Source organism: Bos indicus, chromosome 21, assembly GCF_029378745.1.
Source record: "Bos indicus isolate NIAB-ARS_2022 breed Sahiwal x Tharparkar chromosome 21, NIAB-ARS_B.indTharparkar_mat_pri_1.0, whole genome shotgun sequence".
Taxonomy (NCBI): domain Eukaryota; kingdom Metazoa; phylum Chordata; class Mammalia; order Artiodactyla; family Bovidae; genus Bos; species Bos indicus.
Window position 1 is genome coordinate 24,148,556 of NC_091780.1, and position 19,026 is coordinate 24,167,581.

The window sequence follows — 19,026 nt, forward strand, 5'->3', positions numbered from 1 at the left end:
CCATGGACCATGGCCTGCCAGGCTCCTCTGTCCATGGAATTCTCCAGGCAAGAATACTGGCATGGGTTGCCATGCACTCCTCCAGGGGATCTTCCTGACCCAGGAATCGAATGTGGGTCTCTTATGTCTCCTGCATTGGCAGATTTTTTTTAACAACTAATGCCACCTGTGAAGCCCAAGAAAAGAGTCCTAAACCCCAGTAAACCCCAGGCAGTTCCGTCATCCCTGATGACTTCCTTCATCCTGGAATTCCTCTTGGAACTGGATGACTCACTGTGAGATCAGCAAGGAGGAACTCATCTCCACTGGAGAGTGGGCACATCCCCTGGCACAACGTGGCTACCTGATTGCTATAGATTTCACAGCTGGTAACCTGAGATGTGGGCTTCACAGGTGGCTCAGTGGTAAAGAATCTGCATACCAAGCAGGAGACTCAGGTTTGATCCCTGAGTCGGGAAGATCTCCTGGAGGAAGAAATGGTAAACCATTCCAGTATTCTTGCCTGGAGAGTCCCACGGACAGAGCCTGGTGGAAGAGGACAGAGGAGTCCACGTGGTCACAAAGAGTTGAACACAACTGAGCATGCATGCCCTCAATTTTATCCTTTATCTTTACCAGCAAAATGTAGATTCCATTCAAGGTAACGTTATGTCCAGTTGAAATATTTGATTTCCCAACCACATGAACAGTTCTGGCCAGTGAGAGGTAGACCCTGAATGAAAAGGCCAAGGTGTAGCAGGAACATGCCTCTTTATGGTCTCCTTTGCTCTTTCACCCAGCTTTTTCATGTTGGAACCACAGATAAGAGACCTGGGGCTGGAGCAGCCGTTTTTTGACCCTGAGGCGTTAAGCGCAAAACAGATGACAAAGCAGAAAGATAGAAAGAGCTGCGATTCTGGTTGTGGCTCTGAGCCACCAAATGAGTGCTGAACTGCTTACTCTGAGACTGCCTATATGTAAACCCACTCAAATCCCACTTAAGCCACTATAGAAAGTGTTATGGATTGATTTATATCCCCTGGAAAACAATATTTTGTGGTCCTGGTCTCCAGGAGCTCAGAATGTGACCTAATGTGGAGATAGGGTCCTTACAGAAGAAATCAAGTAAAAATGAGGTCATGAAGGTGGACCTGAATCCAGCATGACTGAGGTCCTCATTTTCAAATGAGATTTGGAAATAGATACAGATACATAGAGTGTATACAGATACTGGTTTCATCAAACCAGTCAATCCTAAAGGAAATTAACCCTGACTATTCATTGGAAGGACTGATGCTGAAGCTGAAACTCCAGTACTTTGGCCATCTGATGCAAATAACTGATTCATTGGGAAAGACCCTGATGCTGGGAAGGATCAAGGGCAGGAGTAGAAGGGGGCAAAAGAGGATTAGATGGTTGGACGGCATTACTGACTTAATAGACATGAGTTTGAGCAAAGTCCAGGAGATGGTAAAGGATAGGGAAGCCTGGCGTGTTGCAGTCCATGGGGTCGAAAAGAGTTCGACACAACTGAGCGACTGAACAACAACAATTTGCCATGAAGTGATAGGGCTGGATGCCATGATGTTAATTTTTTGAATGTTGAGTTTTAAGCTAGCCTTTTCACTCTCCTCTTTCACCTCCATCAAGAGGCTCTTTATTTCCTCTTCACTATCTGTCATTAGGTGGCATCATCTGCATCTCTAAAGTGGTTGATATTTCTCCCTGCTGGCTACAAATCAAAGGGACCAACAGGATAGGCTTTGCTCAGAGTCCTCAGAAGAAACCGACTCCTCTGACACCTTGCTCTCTGACTTCACACCTCCCAGAACTGTAAGACAATAAACTCCTGTTGCTTCAGCCCCTCAATGTGGTGTTTAGTCAGCCCCAACAAACAACTACAGGAGGGTTTTCTGTTATTTGAAACAGGATGCCTGCCTGCATGATACGGCCACACAACCCCCCATCTCCGCTGCCTCCCCCACACTCACCCTACCTATGACCTCAACCATCATCTGATCTAATCCAACATTTGGGAAAAAAAAAAAAAACCTCTCTGACATAAGATGACTGTTCAGTGAGCTGTGGGGATATCAGTAAATTGTATTTAAACTTAATGAGCCATTAAGAACTGAACCACCAGAGAGATTTTTCAGAGCTCTTAACAAAAGCCAAGAGTTGAGTTCCTCCCACTCACGGGGGAGCCCATTGCTTTTGGAAAAGCATCAACTTGTGTACAGACTGCCTGTGGCCACAGTCCTATCACCGTCTTGTGTCAATAAGATAGAGCCAGACAATAACATGGTTTCGCATTCTGACTGTCCTGGGCTCTAAATCCTGCCTGTGTCTGTCTCTATCTTGAGAAGCTTTCTAAGATTGATGGATTCATTTTGGAGATTCATTTGGAAGCAGGAGTTTCAATATTCTAATCATTTGTTGCTGTTCAGTTACTAAGTCGTGCCCGACTCTTTGTGACCCTATGAACTGCAACACGCCAGGCTTCCCTGTCCTTCACCACCTCCCTGAGTTTGCTCAAACTCATGTCCATTGAGTCGATGATGCCATCCAACCATCTCATCCTATGTCGCCCACTTTTCCTCTTCAGTTCAGTTCAGTTCACTCGCTCAGTTGTGTCCAACTCCTTGCGACCCCATGAACCACAGCACGCCAGGCCTCCCTGTCCATCACCAACTCCCGGAGTTCACCCAAACTCATGTCCATTGAGTCGGTGATACCATCCAACCATTTCATCCTCTGTCATCCCCTTCTCCTCCTGTCCTCAATTTTTCCCAACATTAGCATCAGGGTCTTTTCTAACAAGTCAGCTCTTTGCATCAGGTGGCCAAAGTTTTAGAGCTTCAGCTTCAGCATCAGTCCTTCTAACCATTACTGCTACTGCTAAGTCACTTCAGTCATGTCCGACTCTGTGCAACCCCATAGACGGCAGCCACCAGGCTCCCCATCCCTGGGATTCTCCAGACAAGAACCCTGGAGTGGGTTGCCATTTCCTCCTCCAATGCATGAAAGTGAAAAGCAAAAGTGAAGTCGCTCAGTCGTGTCCGACTCTCAGCGACCCCATGGACTGCAGCCTACCAGGCTCCTCCGTCCATGGGATTTTCCAGTCAAGAGTACTGGAGTGGGGTGCCATCGCCTTCTCCATCTAACCATTAAGGGAGGATTAAATGGTTTGCCGGAGAAGGCAATGGCACCCCACTCCAGTACTCTTGCCTGGAAAATCCCATGGACGGAGGAGCCTGGTAGGCTGCAGTCCATGGGGTCGCTGAGAGTCGGACACGACTGAGCGACTTCACTTCCGCTTTTCACTTTCATGCATTGGAGAAGGAAATGGCAACCCACTCCAGTGTTCTTGCCTGGAGAATCCCAGGGATGGGGGAGCCTGGTGGGCTGCCGTCTATGGAGTTGCACAGAGTAGGACACGACTGAAGCAACTTAGCAGCAGCAGCTGCAAATGGTTTGCCCCAGAAAGAACTTCATTCAGGTTTCCAAATTTAATATATAGCCTGGTTCCACCGAGAATGTGGCAGCCTGGATTATTCTTCACTCTATTATAGTGAGTTACCTGGCAGCCCCAACTTTATGAAGCAAGGGTCAAGATACTTAGACAGTAAATTCAAATTCCCACCCTGTCCATGAGGTACTCAGTCCCAAACTTTTCATAAATGCTTGAGTGAAATTTGAGGTGTTCTTTCTCCCCCAAATGGAAAATATAGATTGGAGGCTTTCATTCATTTTGATCTCTTCTTTGGAGTGAAAGTGCTGGAATCTAGCTGGCACTTAGTTCTAAATGTGTATGAATGAAGACTGAGCTCTTGAAATTAAACTTTAATGACAATAACACATTGATGTACACGCTCATACAAACAAAAGATTTGAAAAACTGCTACTAATGACAAATGGTTCTTAAAAGCTTCCTAGGAACAAATGTTGGTCTTAGATATTTAATTACACATAAGCTGAATCCTGTGTAAGATACACTGTTCAGCAAATTCTAATGGTGACTGCTGCTGCTGTTGCTGCTGCTGCTACTAAGCTGCTTCAGTCGTGTCTGACTCTGTTCAACCCCATAGATGGCAGCCCACCAGGCTCCCCCGTCCCTGGGATTCTCCAGGCAAGAACACTGGAGTGGGTTGCCATTTCCTTCTCCAATGCATGAAAGTGAAAAGTGAAAGTGAAGTCGCTCAGTCGTGTCCGACTCTCAGCGACCCCATGGACTGCAGCCCACCAGGCTCCTCCATCCGTGGGATTCTCCAGGCAAGAGTACTGGAGTGGGGTGCCATTGCCGCTAAACTATTGTGATTCTTTATTTCGACATGTCATTTTAAATACAGTTAGCATTTTGTTTCTTCTTCTCAGATTGAACATTTAGTGAGTCTGGGGGTCAAATATATTCCCTTTATGTGCCTTACTGCTTACTTTGCTATCATATATGTAGTATTGTTTGTAAACCTGCTTACAGATTACACTGTGATTCTTACAATAAAGTGCCTCAGACAGAGCGTAAGTTTGGAAAGCTATATTTCTCTACTTTTTAAAAATCTTCAACTTTTGTGTCATGAAGCCTTGGAAACACAAGATTCTTCTAAAAACCCTTTTAGTTACTGCAGTAAATTCAAAACCAATGACAGATATTTAACTTTAATTGTTGTAGAATTTCTAAACAATTTCAAAAAAGATTAAATAAATAAGCTCTCAGAAATGTAATCAACCCTATAAACAGAAATCATATCCCTGTCACCTATTAGTATCAATGTGTATATAAAGCAGCAATGGGGATTTTCAGATAATCTCTGAAAATGGTATATTCATTGGTTAAAACAATTACATAAAAACCACAGCCATGAGAGAATGGGTGCATGTATGGCTGGGTCCCTTTGCTATGTACCTAAAACTATCACAACATTGTTAATCAGCTATACCTCAACATAAAATAAAAAGTTTAACTTTAAAAAGTATTATGAATGATGACGATTCATAAAAAGAATTATGAATGATGATAAAATGATGATGCATATCAGCATTAATTGGTATAGAATAATGTCTATGGCATATTTTTAAGAAAAAAGGTAGATTTCAATTTTATCACGTGTAGTATGATCTCATGAAAATAAATATTTTTTAAATTTATTTTTAATTGGAGGATAATTGCTTTATATTGTTGTGTTAGTTTCTGCCTTACAACAACATGAATCAGCCATAGGTAGACATATGTTCCCTCCTTCTTGAAACTAAAATAAATATTTTTAAAATAAATTAAATATTTAAAAAAAAAACACACCCATGAGAAGGCTGGAAAACTTTCTTAAGCTACACACACACACACACACACCCATCATTTTGAAATAAACAAGTACACTGAGCTCTCTCTAGATACTCACTTCTCCTTTATATGCCTGTCATGTCTTTGCTTCCAAATGCATCATTTGCCTAAGGATATGGAAACAGACTCTTTAATATACATAATCAAGATAAATCTAGCACAAATTGTTCCAAGTTGTATACAAACCCTGGTCCCCAATCTTCCTATTGAAGAGCAGTTTTTTTCATATTTGAAATCATCCTCAACAGGTGGAGACCACACCAAGTCCTTACCTGACTCTCAGGTGAGCCTGTGGGTAGAGGTGAGGAAGGTCTGACTTCTTAACACAGTCAGAATATTACTAGACTCATGTATACAGCCTCCTTTTCCCTGGACCAGCTTTTTTCCTATCCATCTTCCCTGGTGGGAAGGAAGTCTGTGATAAACAGGAATATAAAAAGAGGGCTGTGACTTAGAATACACAGTCAAATTCACAGAGGCAGAAGGTAGAATGGTGGTTGCCAGGACCTGGGGAGGGGGAAGTAATGAGGAGTCATTTATTGTTTCTTGAGTACAGAGTTTCAGTTTGAGATGATGGAAAGGTTCTGGGGGCTTCCCTAGTGGCTCACCAGTAAATAATCTGCCTGCTGAGCAGGAGACCTGCGTTCAATCTCTGGGTCAGGAAGATCCCCTGGAGAAGGAATTGGCTCCCCACTCCAGTATTCTTGCCTGGAGAATCCCAAGGACAGACGAGCCTGAGGCTAGCACAATGAGGTAAATGTACTTAATGCCACTGAATTGTGCACTTCAAAAGAAGATACGATATGTGTGTGTATGTTTATATACATACACAATGGAATATTATTCCTCCATAAAAAAGACTGAAATTTTGCCATTTGCAACAACATATGGACCAAGAGGGTATTATGTTTAGTGAAGTAAGTCAGACGGAGAATGACAAGGATGTTATCACTTAAAGTTGGAATTAAAAAAATAAAAATAAAAACAGATAAATACATATGACAAAGCAGAGACAGACTCACAGATACTAAGAACAAACTCATGGTTACCAGTGGAGAGAGGAGTAGGGAGAGGCAAGATGGGGGAGGGGATTGAGATACAACGTACTATAGATAACATAAATAAGCTGTCGATACAAAAATATGTTGTCATTTTAAAAGTCAGATTCTTAGCTTCTTCTACCCCAGACCTATTGCACCATGTATTTGTTGGAGAAAACATCAAGCATCTGTATTTTAGACATTCCCCCAGGTGATTCTTATACACAGTAAACTTTGAGAAAGACCCTATCAGGCCAATAGAAGCCCAAGGCAGTCAGCTTAAACTCCCAGATGGAGTTAATTTTCTCTACCTTTAGAGTATGATCTAAAGGATAAGGTGAAGACAGGGCTTCTCCAGCACAGATGATATTTCCCCCAGTGGTACTGGGCAATGTTCAGACATATTTTGGGTTGTCAAATTTGGGGCTATGCTGCTATTAAAAAAAAAAAAGTGGTTAAAGTGATAAGTTTGTGTTAAGTATATTTTCACCACTGTTTCTTTTTAAAGTGTGTTAGTCACTCAGTCGTGTCCGACTCTGTGACTCCCTGGACTGTAGCCCATCAGGTTCCTCTGTCCATGGAATTCTCTAGGCAAGAATACTGGAGTGGGTTGCCATTTCCTGCTCCATCGTTTTAAAGTTAAACATAAACAAAGAAGGGCATGTTGGTCAAACAACATCTAGACTTGTCATGTCTGACTCTTTGACACACCATGGGCTGTAGCCCACCAGGCTCCTCTGTCCATGGGATTCTCCAGGCAAGAATACTGGAGTGGGTTGCCATGCCCTCTTCGAGGGGATCTTCCTGACCCAGGGATTGAACCTGCATCTCTTATGTCTCCTGCATTGGGAGGCGGGTTCTTTACCACTAACGCCACCTGGGAAACCCTTTACTACTTCTCTCCAATGAGTCCCCTTAGGAATTTGGAAAAAGATGTGGACCCTACAGATGACTTCTTCAGCTGGCCTACAGCCAGCGCTCATGGCAGAGTCCCTGCTTGGAGAGCAGGTCCGGTCCTCACTAACCTCCACGTCCAGTCACTCACCAAATCTTGCCATACACCTGGCAGCAAGTGTGGTGCACCCTCCATGGTTTGTGTCAGGACCACTCGGCATGGGCCAGTGTGACTAAACCACCAAGAAGGTGAATGCTTCCCACACCGACATGAATGGAGACAGGTGCCCCAGCTCTGCTGCTATGTGAGCACGCCTGAGTACGAGCGTCTAGTCAGGCGCTACCGGGCCTCAGGGTGAACAAAAGCACATCATTTACAGAAAAGTGAAAGCCCTGTAGCTACACGGAATGGAAGAGAGAAGATTCAAGTCTCATAGTGTCTTTCAAGTCACTGGTGATCCGTCAGGAAAAAGGTTAAAAAAAAGTATGAAGGTTGCTGGGTGGAGTTTCAGCTTTAGATTCTGGACAAGGACCAGCTTTCTCACAGTTAGACTGGCCCAAAGGCAAAAGGGTGATGAGATTCCAGACAGAGAATGACAAATACCGTGTGATTTTACTTATGCGTGGTCTCTAAAAAAAAAAAAGAGTGAAGATAACAAAACAGAGTCATAGATTCAGAGAACAAACAGGTAGTTGCCAAAGGGGACAGGGTGGGGGGAGCAGAGAAATAGGGGAGGCGGATTAAGAGGTATAAACTTTCAGGGCTTCCTGGTGGCTCAGTGATATAGAATCCATATGCCAATGTAGGAGACATGGGTTCAATCCCTGGCCCAGGAAGATCCCACATGCCACAGAGCACCTAACCCTGTAGGCAACAATTACTGAAGCTCACGAGCTCTAGAGCCCATGGTCAGCAACAAGAGAGAAGCCCCACATTGAGAAGCCTGCACACCACAATTAGAGAGTAGCCCCTGCTCACTGCAAGTAGAGAAAAAGCCCACACAGCCATGAAGACCCAGCACGGCCAAATAAAAAAATAAATGAAATTATTAAAATAAAAAGGTATCAACTTTCAGTTACAAAATAAATGAGTTACAGTATGAAATGTACAGTGTGGGGAATACAGTCAATAATTGTGTAACATCTTTGTATGGTGACAGATGAAACTAGACTTATTATTTTGAAACATATAGAAATACTGCAACACTATGCTGTATACCAGGAGCTAACATGGTTTTATAGGTCAATTAACTCCAAAAACAAACTCCTAGAAAAAGAGATCATACCTATGATTACCAGACAAGGCAGGTTGGGGGAGTGGAAATTGGATAAAGAAGTTATAAAATAAGTAAGTACTAAGGAGATAAATACAACATGATAAAGATAATTAACACTGCTCTATGCTATATATAGAAGTTGTTAAGAGACTAAATCATGAGTTTGCATAACAAGGAAAATAGGTCTATTTCTTTAAGGCTGTATCTCTGTGAGATGATGCATGTTCATAAACCTATCATGATAATCATTTCATGATATATATGTCAAATCACTGTGCCATACACCTTAAATTTATACAGAGCTGTAGACCAATTATATCTTAGTACAATTGGAAGGGGAAAAAATGATGACTTCTCAAAACTCTTCAAGAAAATGGTGGCTCCAGCATTGGTGGAGGTGCTGTTTGAATTAGATTACAATTATTTATTTTTAGCAAAAAAAAAAAAAAATTATATCACTATCATGTAGCATAAAATTGTGGAATTGATTAACTTATTTAATTCCTTTTTTCAACTAAAAAAATGTTCTTATTGGAGTATAATTGCTTTACAATGTTGTGCTAGTTTCTGCCGAACACCGAAGTGGATCAGCTATACATACACATACACCCTCTCTTTCTGAACCCCCTTCCCATTCTGGTCACCACCTAACATTGAGTAGAGCTCCCTGTGCGATACAGGAGGTTCTCACTAGCTAGCTATCCTATTGTTTAGTCACTCAGTCGTGCCGAACTCTTTGCAGCCCTGTGGACTGCAGCCCGCCAGGCTTCCCTGTCCTTGGGATTTCCCAGGCAAGAATACTGGAGTGGGTTGCCATTTCCTACTCCAGAGATCTTCCCAACCCAGGGATCGAACCCAGGTCTCCTGTGTCTCCTGCATTGGCAGGTGGACTCCTTACCACTGAGCCACCTGGGAAGCCCATTAATAGTGTATATACATGATTTAAACTCCCTTCTTGTGCCAAGATTCTCTAATCACCTCATTTCATTCCCTCCCTCCCTCTGAGTCCAGCTGCTATCTCCCTGGGGTGGGGAGCTCACCACCTCATCTTGGGTCACTGATCTTTTTTTGTGGGTACTCAACCCTGTCTACCACCAGCAACCTCATCTTCTTAAAATATCATGTTCCTTCAGGTGCTGCTCCATTCCAAGTTTCCTTCCCACCCCTGTCAAATGTACATGATTCTCTCTGCCTTCCAAATTTTCCATAATCTTCCTCCACCCCAATGAGTTCATAAACTATGCTCCAGGTAGATCTTAGATCTTTCATGTTTCTTTTTTTAGCAGGCTGCTGCTTGGAATATATATATATATATATATATATATATATATATATATATATATCTCAGCACCTTTCCTAGGCAGAGGGAATGGTTCAGACAAAGGCATAAATATGTAAAAGCACAAGATATAGTCAGGAAATAGTAAGCAAAAGCTTACTCTAAGCTTGCACTAAAATTCCATGACACTCCATTTAGTCATCACCTCAAACATCCTCATTCCTCTATTTTTAATAACAGTTTTCTAGCCACTGAGGCTTAAATCCCCAAATCACCCTGCCCAACTTCACCAGAAATGTCCTCTGCCCCATTGCACTGTTGATTCTATTGGGTTGAATGCATGAAACAATGGTCCAATATCAGCAATTTCACATGACTCAGCCTAATACTTTATCACGGCTCTCTCCTCTTCTCGCATCATCCCGGATGCTCTGCTACTTAGCACCTCACCATCCACCTCCTGGCTTCCCACTGGACTCCCCACTCCAGCCTGTCCTGGAGTTTTCCCAGCCCGTATGGCTCACGGTTCTCAGAAAACACTATAGGATTTCCCTGCTCGTCCAGTGGTTAAAAAATCTGCCTGCCAATGCAGGGCACACAGGTTCAATTCCTGGGCTGGAAAGATTCCATATGCCATGGAGCAACTAAAGCCCATGAGCCACAGCTACTGAAGCCCACAGATTCTAGAGCTCGTTCTCTGCAACGAGAAGCCACCACACTGAGAAGCCTGTGCACCACAACTCGAGAGCAGCTCCTGCTCCCTGCAGTTTAAGAAAGTCGCTGTGTCACAGCCAAAATAAATAGATAGGTAAATAAATGCATACTTTAAAAAAAGGAAGAGGACACTATGGAAACCACGTCCCCTGATACCTGCAAGACACACCAAAACCCCATTCGCGCTTTCCAGGCTCTCCACAGCCCGTATCCAACCTGCTTTTGCAAACTTACCTTCTACTTTCCGGTTCACCTGGAACCATTGGTGGAAGGGGCCTTATACTCAACCGGTCCAGTGATTCCCAAACCTAGCTACACATCAGAATGTCAAAGGGAGCTTTTACTCTGTCAGCCCATCAATCCGTCAATCAAGCTAGCCTTACGTTCATTCATACATGGGTCTACCATGCCTAGCACTTTTAAAAAATTTGTTTTCATTAATAGACCTTATTTTTAGAGAACTGTTATGTTCACACCAACATTGGGAAGAAAGTTGAGTTCCCATCTCTCCCCACACCCCCCGCCCACCCCGCCACACATGGCACACACACACAGCCTCCTCCACCATCAACACAATACATATGTTACACTCAATGAACCAACAGGGACACATCATTAACAACTACAGAAAATGTGTTTGAATAGGTAACACACACTTTTTTTCTAAAAGATCCAAATGCTACAAAAAGATAAAAGTCTCTCTCCAGCCCCAGACTCCTGACTGCCAGTCTCCCTCCCCAGAGGTCAATTTTATGAATATACAATTATACTTGTAGTAAGTCTCCATATACAATTTTAATACAAATGAATAGCATGGCATACTATATACACTCTAATGTACCTTAATGATTTCCTCTGAAGAATACATATTGTCAATATCAACACAAATCAATCTGCTTAATTCTTTATAATAGCACTCTGCAGGGTTGTCTAAGGTCTAGTATTTTTATCTTTAACTAACCACACCCTATTGAAGGAATTGTTGTTTAGTCGCTAAGTCATGTCCGACTCTTTTGTGATCCCCACAGGCTATAGCCTGCCAGGCTCCTCTGTCCGTGGGATTTCCCAGGCAAGAATACTGGAGTGGGTTGCCATTCCCTTCTCCAGGGGATCTACCTGACCCAGGGATCGAACCTAAGTCTCCTGCATCGATAAACATATTCTTTACCACTGAGCCACCAGAGAAGAGAAGGAATAGAAGGAACTTTTTTTTTTTTTTTATAGAAGGAACTTTTTAAATTGCAGTTTTCCAGACCTCATCCCAATTGTACTGAATAAGAATTCCAAAGGGATAGACCCTGAAATATCTATCTCATATATGTTTTCTAGGTTCCTTTCATACAGGGATTAACATGCTGAGAAAACTGGATATGGAGGGTGTATAGTGATTTTCCCGAAGGCTCAGAACAAAGGGAGAGGTAAGAGAACCACGGGATTTCCTGAATAGGAAGTGTGGATGACTGATCGGATCTAGGAGGCACACCATAAAAGTGTGACTGTGATAAGTAACCCCAAGTATCATGGTCCATTTTATCAAGAGATTTTAAGTGATTATTTTCTTGCTGTACAATTCACTGGTGTTGAAGTGCTTTCTGAGTCATCGAAGGAATATTAAGGCAATATCATCATGACTTTTAATGAGAAGTATGTTTTACTGGCCTCTAAATCCATGGGTGGTAGGTTTGGATATTTTCAGCAAGCAGTCTATTAAATTTACTCATAACTCATTGGAGTCACTCTGGACAGTTCTGTAAAATCAAGAGTCTTCTGTGTATCTGCACAGGGCATGTTTAGAGAGAACTAGCTTTCCAGAAATCTCTAGTCTCCACTTCACCAAAGACACCCTGTTGGGCAACGCATTTAAGCTCAGTTTCTCAGGGTGTAAAATGAGGATAATAATGAAAGCCATATTATTCACTACTTCACGGGGTGGCTATGAGTTGATTCATATGAAAGCATTTTGAAAAGTGTAATGTCTCCTCTATGAAATAAAATAATAGCATTGTATCACTTTAAAGATATGTTGTGCATCAAAATGTTCAGGGGCTTCCCTGGTGGCTCAGATGGTGGAGAATCTGCCTGCAATGCAGGATACCCAGATTCAGTTCCTGGGTTGGGAAGATCCCCTAGAGAAGGGAATGGCTACCCACTCCAGAATACTTGCCTGGGAAATCCCATGGCCAGAGGAGTCTGGCAGGCTACAGTCCATGGGGTCGAAAAGAGTCGGATGTAACTGTACGACTAACGCTTTCTTTCACTAAAATGTTCAGATGTAGAAGATCAGGCCCAGACAAAATTGACTAACATCACTCAATGCATCCAAGTCTAAATTCTTCAAATTATTTTCAACCTATGAAAGTGATATAATCACATAGTAAAAAAGATTCAAAGGTCATGAGGATATTAAATGAAAAAATAATGATAGCATAAGGACTGATAGATAGATAGAGGGTACATATCACAAGCCATGCATTATCCTCAACGCTTTTCAGAGTAACCCTTTGAGGTACGTTACCATTATTATCTTCATTTCATAAGTGAGGCACATAACACAACATTATGAAGCAACTACACTCCAATAAAAATTAATTTTAAAAAAGTGAGGCACAGAGAAGTTGAGTAACTTTCCCAAGATACACAGCTAGGAAGTGGCAGTGCTACTTTTCTGTCTTCACCCCCAAATGTCAGCCTTCTTCTCCAAGGGTGACCACTGTATTCGTTTTCTGTTTCTACATAACGAATAGCCCTAAAACCCAGTGGCTTAAAAGAACAGACATTTATTATCTCACTGTTTCTGTGGATCTAGAATCAGGGTTTGGCTTAGCTGGGTGTCTCTCTGACTCAGGGGTTCTTAGGAGGCAGTCAAGATGTTGCCCAGAGCTGCAGTCTCAACTGAACACTGGACTTGGAGAGGGTGTGTCTCCAAGTTTATTCACATGGTGATTGGTGGGTCTCAGTGCCTCACAGACTATTGGACTGAGCATCTCAGTTTCTCATGGCCAAGGGCCCCCCCTCAATTTCTCAGCATATGGACTTCCTCGCTGGATTGCCTCAGGACATGGCAGCTAGCTCCATCCAGTGTGAGAGAGCTGAGATCACACCCAAGAAGCCCGTCACTTTATAACCTAATTTCATAAGTGATATCCCATCACTTGTGCCGTATTCCGTTCACTAGAAGCAAGTCACAAAGGCCAACCTGCTCTCGAGGGGTGGAGGTTACACAAGAGTATGAACACCAGGAGGGTAGGGTATCTTTAATGGCCATCTTAAAGACTGTCTATCGTGGGACTTGCCTGGTGGTCCAGTGGTTAAGAGTCCATCTTGCAATGCAGGGGCTATGAGTTCAGGCCCTGGTCAGATCCCACATGCTGCAGAGCAACTAAGCCTGTGCACTACAACCACTGAAGCCTGAGCACTCGGTCCAGTCACAACTAGACAGCCTGTGCACAGCAATGAAGGATCTCATATGACCCGATGAAGAAGATACTTCATGCTACAACAAAGACCCAACACAGCCAACTAAATAAATTTTTAAAAAAATTTTAACAAGACTGCCTATCATGATAGATAGATAGCTAGCTAGCTATAGATAGCTTTAGATATCTTTTAGATAGCTTTCTAAAAATTGTTTGTGCGTGCAGAGTGAAAGTGTTAGTCCTTCAGCTGTGTCTGAGTCTTTTCGACCCCATGTACTGTAGCCCACCAGGCTCCTCTGTCCATGGGATTCTCCAGGCAAGAATACTGGAGTGGGTTGCCATTTCCTTCTCCAGGTGATCTTCCTGACCCAGGGATTGAACCCGGGTCTCCTGCATTGCAGGCAGATTCTCTATTTGAGCCACCAGGGAAGCCCAATGCATACAAAACTTCTTTCCCAAAATAATATCCTTGGCATATGCCTTTACAAACATCAAGAGGATCCTCCCATTTCCTGCATTGCAGGCAGATTCTCTATTTGAGCCACCAGGGAAGCCCAATGCATACAAAACTTCTTTCCCAAAATAATATCCTTGGCATATGCCTTTACAAACATCAAGAGGATCCTCCCATTTATTATAACACAAAGAATTCCACCGAGTGGCAGTTGCATAACTTAAGTCCGCGATTGATGGGCATGCAGGCTTTTTCAGGTAAAATACCCTTTTTACTAGTTTTCCTGGTGTGTATTAAGCACCCCTGTGGGCAAGGCTCTATGCTGGATGTGGGGAACACAGAGATGGAAAGATAAGACCCCTGACCTCAAGGCATCCTCAGCCTAGTAGGGAGAAAAGACAAAGAGACGGACAATTGTGAAGGCCCCAGCAGACATGACTGTGGCAGGAGGTTCAAGGTGTCCTGTAAGCCCCAAAGAGGGACTAAGCACGTCTGATAATTCCAGGAGGAAGTAAACCCTTTCCCTTCCCACAGATAAGCAAACTAAATCACAAACCTGCCATTTTTCTCACCCACACCTTCCCTGAAAATACATGCTCTTGTTGGAAACAGCATAACAGACTCCTGGGGTGAGCAGCATGCATGCGTGTGTGCTAAGTCACTTCAGTCGTGTCTGACCCCATGGACTGTAGCCGCCAGGCTCCTCTGTTCACAGGATTCTCCAGGCAAGAATACTGGAGTGGGTTCCCATGCCCTCCTCTAGGGGATCTTCCTGACCCAGGGATCAAAACTGTGTCTCTTATGTCTCCTGCATTGGCCTCCATAATGCCATGTCTAGACCATGTCCAGATCCTATAAGGTCTAAGAAACGCTCTGAAAAAATGATGTCAGTGTGAAAGAGAAAAAACAAAACAAAACACAGAGCTTGGCATTCTGGAAATCAAACAAGTGACTATATTTCACTTTTTAGTCAGGACGGTTTTGGCATCTTTTAGTCACTGTCTAAATTAGTTCATGTGACATTTTTATGGATTATTTTTTTTTAGAGAAAGAGAATTCCGTATTCACTTTACCCTCATTAAATGCTAATTTATTTTGTCTACCTGGAAAGACTACAGTACAGAATTAGCTTATTGTTCATTGTTCAGTTGGTCACAAAACAGTCACTTTAGAATACATGTTGAAGAAATACTCCTGTGTGTGTAAGGTATTAATCATGCTTTGCGTTCTCAGCAGCATTGCTGTGTGTCCTGAAGTCATTATAGAAACTGGGTCCTGCTCCATCTTTCAGATCAGTTAAATGTCCATAGAGTCAAATCAATGATTTTTCCAGTAGTCATGTATGGATGTGAGAATTGGACCATAAAGAAGACTGAGCACCGAGGAATTGATGCTTTCCAACTGTAGTACTGGAGAAGACTCTTGAGAGTCCCTAGGACAGCAAGGAGATCAAACCAGTCCATCCTAAAGGAAATCAATCCTGAATATTCATCAGAAGGACTGATGTTGAAGCTCCAGTACTTTGACCACCTGATACAAAGAGCTGACTCATTGGAAAAGACATTGATGCAGGGAAAGATTGAAGGCAGGAGAAAAAGGGGATGACTGAGGATGAAATGAGTTGGATGGCATCACGGACTCAATGGACATGGGTTTGAGCAAACTCTGGGAGACAGTGAAGGACAGAGGAGCCTGGCGTACTATAGTCCATGGGGTCGCAAAGAGTCAGACATCTGACTTAGCGACTGAACAACAACACTTATCAGTAAGAAGGGAACGTCATTCCCATGGTTGACCATTTTGTAACAAATGAGTGCTGGCTTTTTCTGAAAATATCTCATTAAAAAAACACTTTTCTCAGGAATTCCCTGGTGGTCCAATGGTTAAGACTTCGTGCTCGCAATGCAGGGGGTCTGGTTCCATTCCTGGTCAGAGAACTAGATTCCACGTACCGCAAATAAAACCTGGAGCAGCCAAATAAAGAAATAAATATATAAAAATTTTTTTCTCAAGTGGTAATAATAGGGGCTTTGGATTTAGGTACCCAAGTAGGAATCCTAGGTCTATTGCTTAGGATTGTTTGATCCGAGGTTAAGTCATTTAACTTCCCTCCAACTTAGTTTCCTTATGTTTGAAATGTGCTTAGTCACACCTACCCCACTGGGTTGGATTACTGTAAAACCCTTAGCAAAGTGCCTGATTCAGAGTGAGGGCTTATTGAACTATAGCAATCATCACTGATGTCCATTGGACCAGTGTAAGAGATGTGTAAGTAATTCTCTCTCACATTCCGCTCCCTGGAAAACAGATGGTTCTTAACAGAGGCAGGAAAGAGACATTAGCTCTTTAAGTATCACTGGTCATGTTTTGACTGGGTCAGGGGAAAGGAAGGCAAAAGAGGGCAGGATTCAGCCCTAGAAGGGCCCTTGCTGCCTAAGCAAGGGAGGGAGGGATTCTCTTCAGGTGAGAAGGAGTGAGAGAACTCATTTGCTTGTTGTTGTTTTGTTGCATAAGTTGTGCCTGACTATTTTGTGACCCCATGGACTGTAACCCACCAGGCTCCTCTGTCCATGGGATTTCCTGTGTTGCAAGTGAATTCTTTACCAACTGAGCCACCAGGGATATTATCAGGGAATATTATAGTGAAGTGAAGTTGCTCAGTCGTGTCCGACTCTTTGCGACCCCATGGCCTGTAGCTTACCAGGCTTCTTGGTCCATGGACTGTAACCCACCAGGCTCCTCTGTCCATGGGATTTCCCAGGCAAGAATACTGGAGTGGGGTGCCACTTTCTTCTCCAGGGGATCTTACCGACCCGGGGATCGAACCTGCATCTCCCGTACAAACACATCTCCTCCCAAGCTGCCTTGGCTCTATAAAGCTTTAAGGATAGTTACTACGAGCATTGCACTGGCCAGCAGGCTCAAAACCCCCTTGACATGGAGCAAATTTGTTCATATTTCTTGGAAAGATAAGGCTTAAGAGACAAAAGTTGTGCATCACTTTGTGCCTGTTATTCACTGACAATAACAGAGCCAATGTTGGTAGGATAAGGGGGCCCCATGCAATAAGGGAAGAAGGAAGAAGAGTGGCTGGCCCAGACCCACTTCTAGAGTTTACCCATAAATCTGCCTCATAGCTACAGGCAGCCTGATATGACAGAAAGAGTGCAAACAGAGGCTAGAAAACCCAGGTTTGAGTCTGCAAGGGCTATAGTTTGAGTATTCATGTTTTACTACAAACAAGCACCAGAGAATCAATGGTTTTTCCCTTAGGATGTAGGAAGGACCATCGGAGAGAATGGGAAAGAAAACATTTTGAATACTCCATGCAAACATTTTAATTTTTATTAAAAAATAAAAAATCATTATTCACTGAGTGCAAGCTACCTCTGTTTGGTGAATAAAAGTGATTTCCTTCCTTTGGAGCCCCTGTGCTCACACATCTGCTTTTGAATTTCCCTGTAATATTCCCTTGGAGAAGGAAATGGTAACCCACTCCAGTATTCTTGCCTGGAAAATCCCATGGACCAAGAAGCCTGGTAAGCTACAGGCCATGGGGTCGCAAAGAGTCGGACACGACTGAGCAACTTCACTTCACTATAATATTCCCTGATAATATCCCTGGTGGCTCAGTTAGTAAAGAATTCACTTGCAACACAGGAGACCCGGGTCCGATCCCTGGGTCAGGAAGATTCCCTGTAGGAGGAAATGGCCATCCACTCCAGTCTTCTTGTCTGGGAAATCCCATGGGCAGAGGAGCCTGGCGGCCTACAGTCCATGGTGTCACAAAGAATTGGACACAACTGAGCCACTAAACAACATAAACCACAAAGTATTCCTCATATCACTACAGATACCCTGGGTCATGCTGCTGCTGCTAAGTCACTTCAGTCGTGTCCGACTCTTAGCGACCCCATGGACTGTAGCCTACCAGACTCCTCCGTCCATGGGATTTTCTAGGCAAGAGTACTGGAGTGGGGTGCCATTGCCTTCTCCACCCTGGGTCATGGGCAATCCCAAAACACTACTGAGGGTCAACCTTTATGCATTTTCTAAACTTTTAAATTATTTATTTTCATCTGGCTGTACTGAGTCTTAGTTGTGGCAAGCTGGATCTAGTTCCCTGACTAGGGGTGCAACCCAGGCTCCCCTGTGTTGGGAGCACAGAGTCTTAACCACTGGACCTCCAGGGAAGCCCCAACCTTTATGCCTTTAAATGTCAGGACAATGTCACCAATTTCAAGGCAGTGAAAAGACAAGAGGGAAGACCCATTTTCTTTGTCTACATCAGGGTTTCTCAACCTGGGCTGGATAATTCTTTGTTGGGCTTTGTAGGCTGTTCAGCAGCATCCCCAGCTGCTAACCACTAGACACCGGCAGCACTACCCCACGTGGTCATAACCCAAAGAGTCTCCAGAGAATGCCAAATTGGGAGGAGGGGTGAGGTGGGGGTTACAACATCACCCCCAGTTGAGAACCAGTAGATCACATAAACACAGGACACGTGCACTGGTAATTTGGGGCAGAGATGTCCGCTGGCTGATATTTTGTTGCTGCAGAAAGATGTCAGGTGGGTAGATCCCCTGGAGAAGGAAATGGCAACCCACTCCAGTATTCTTGCCTGGAGGATTCCAC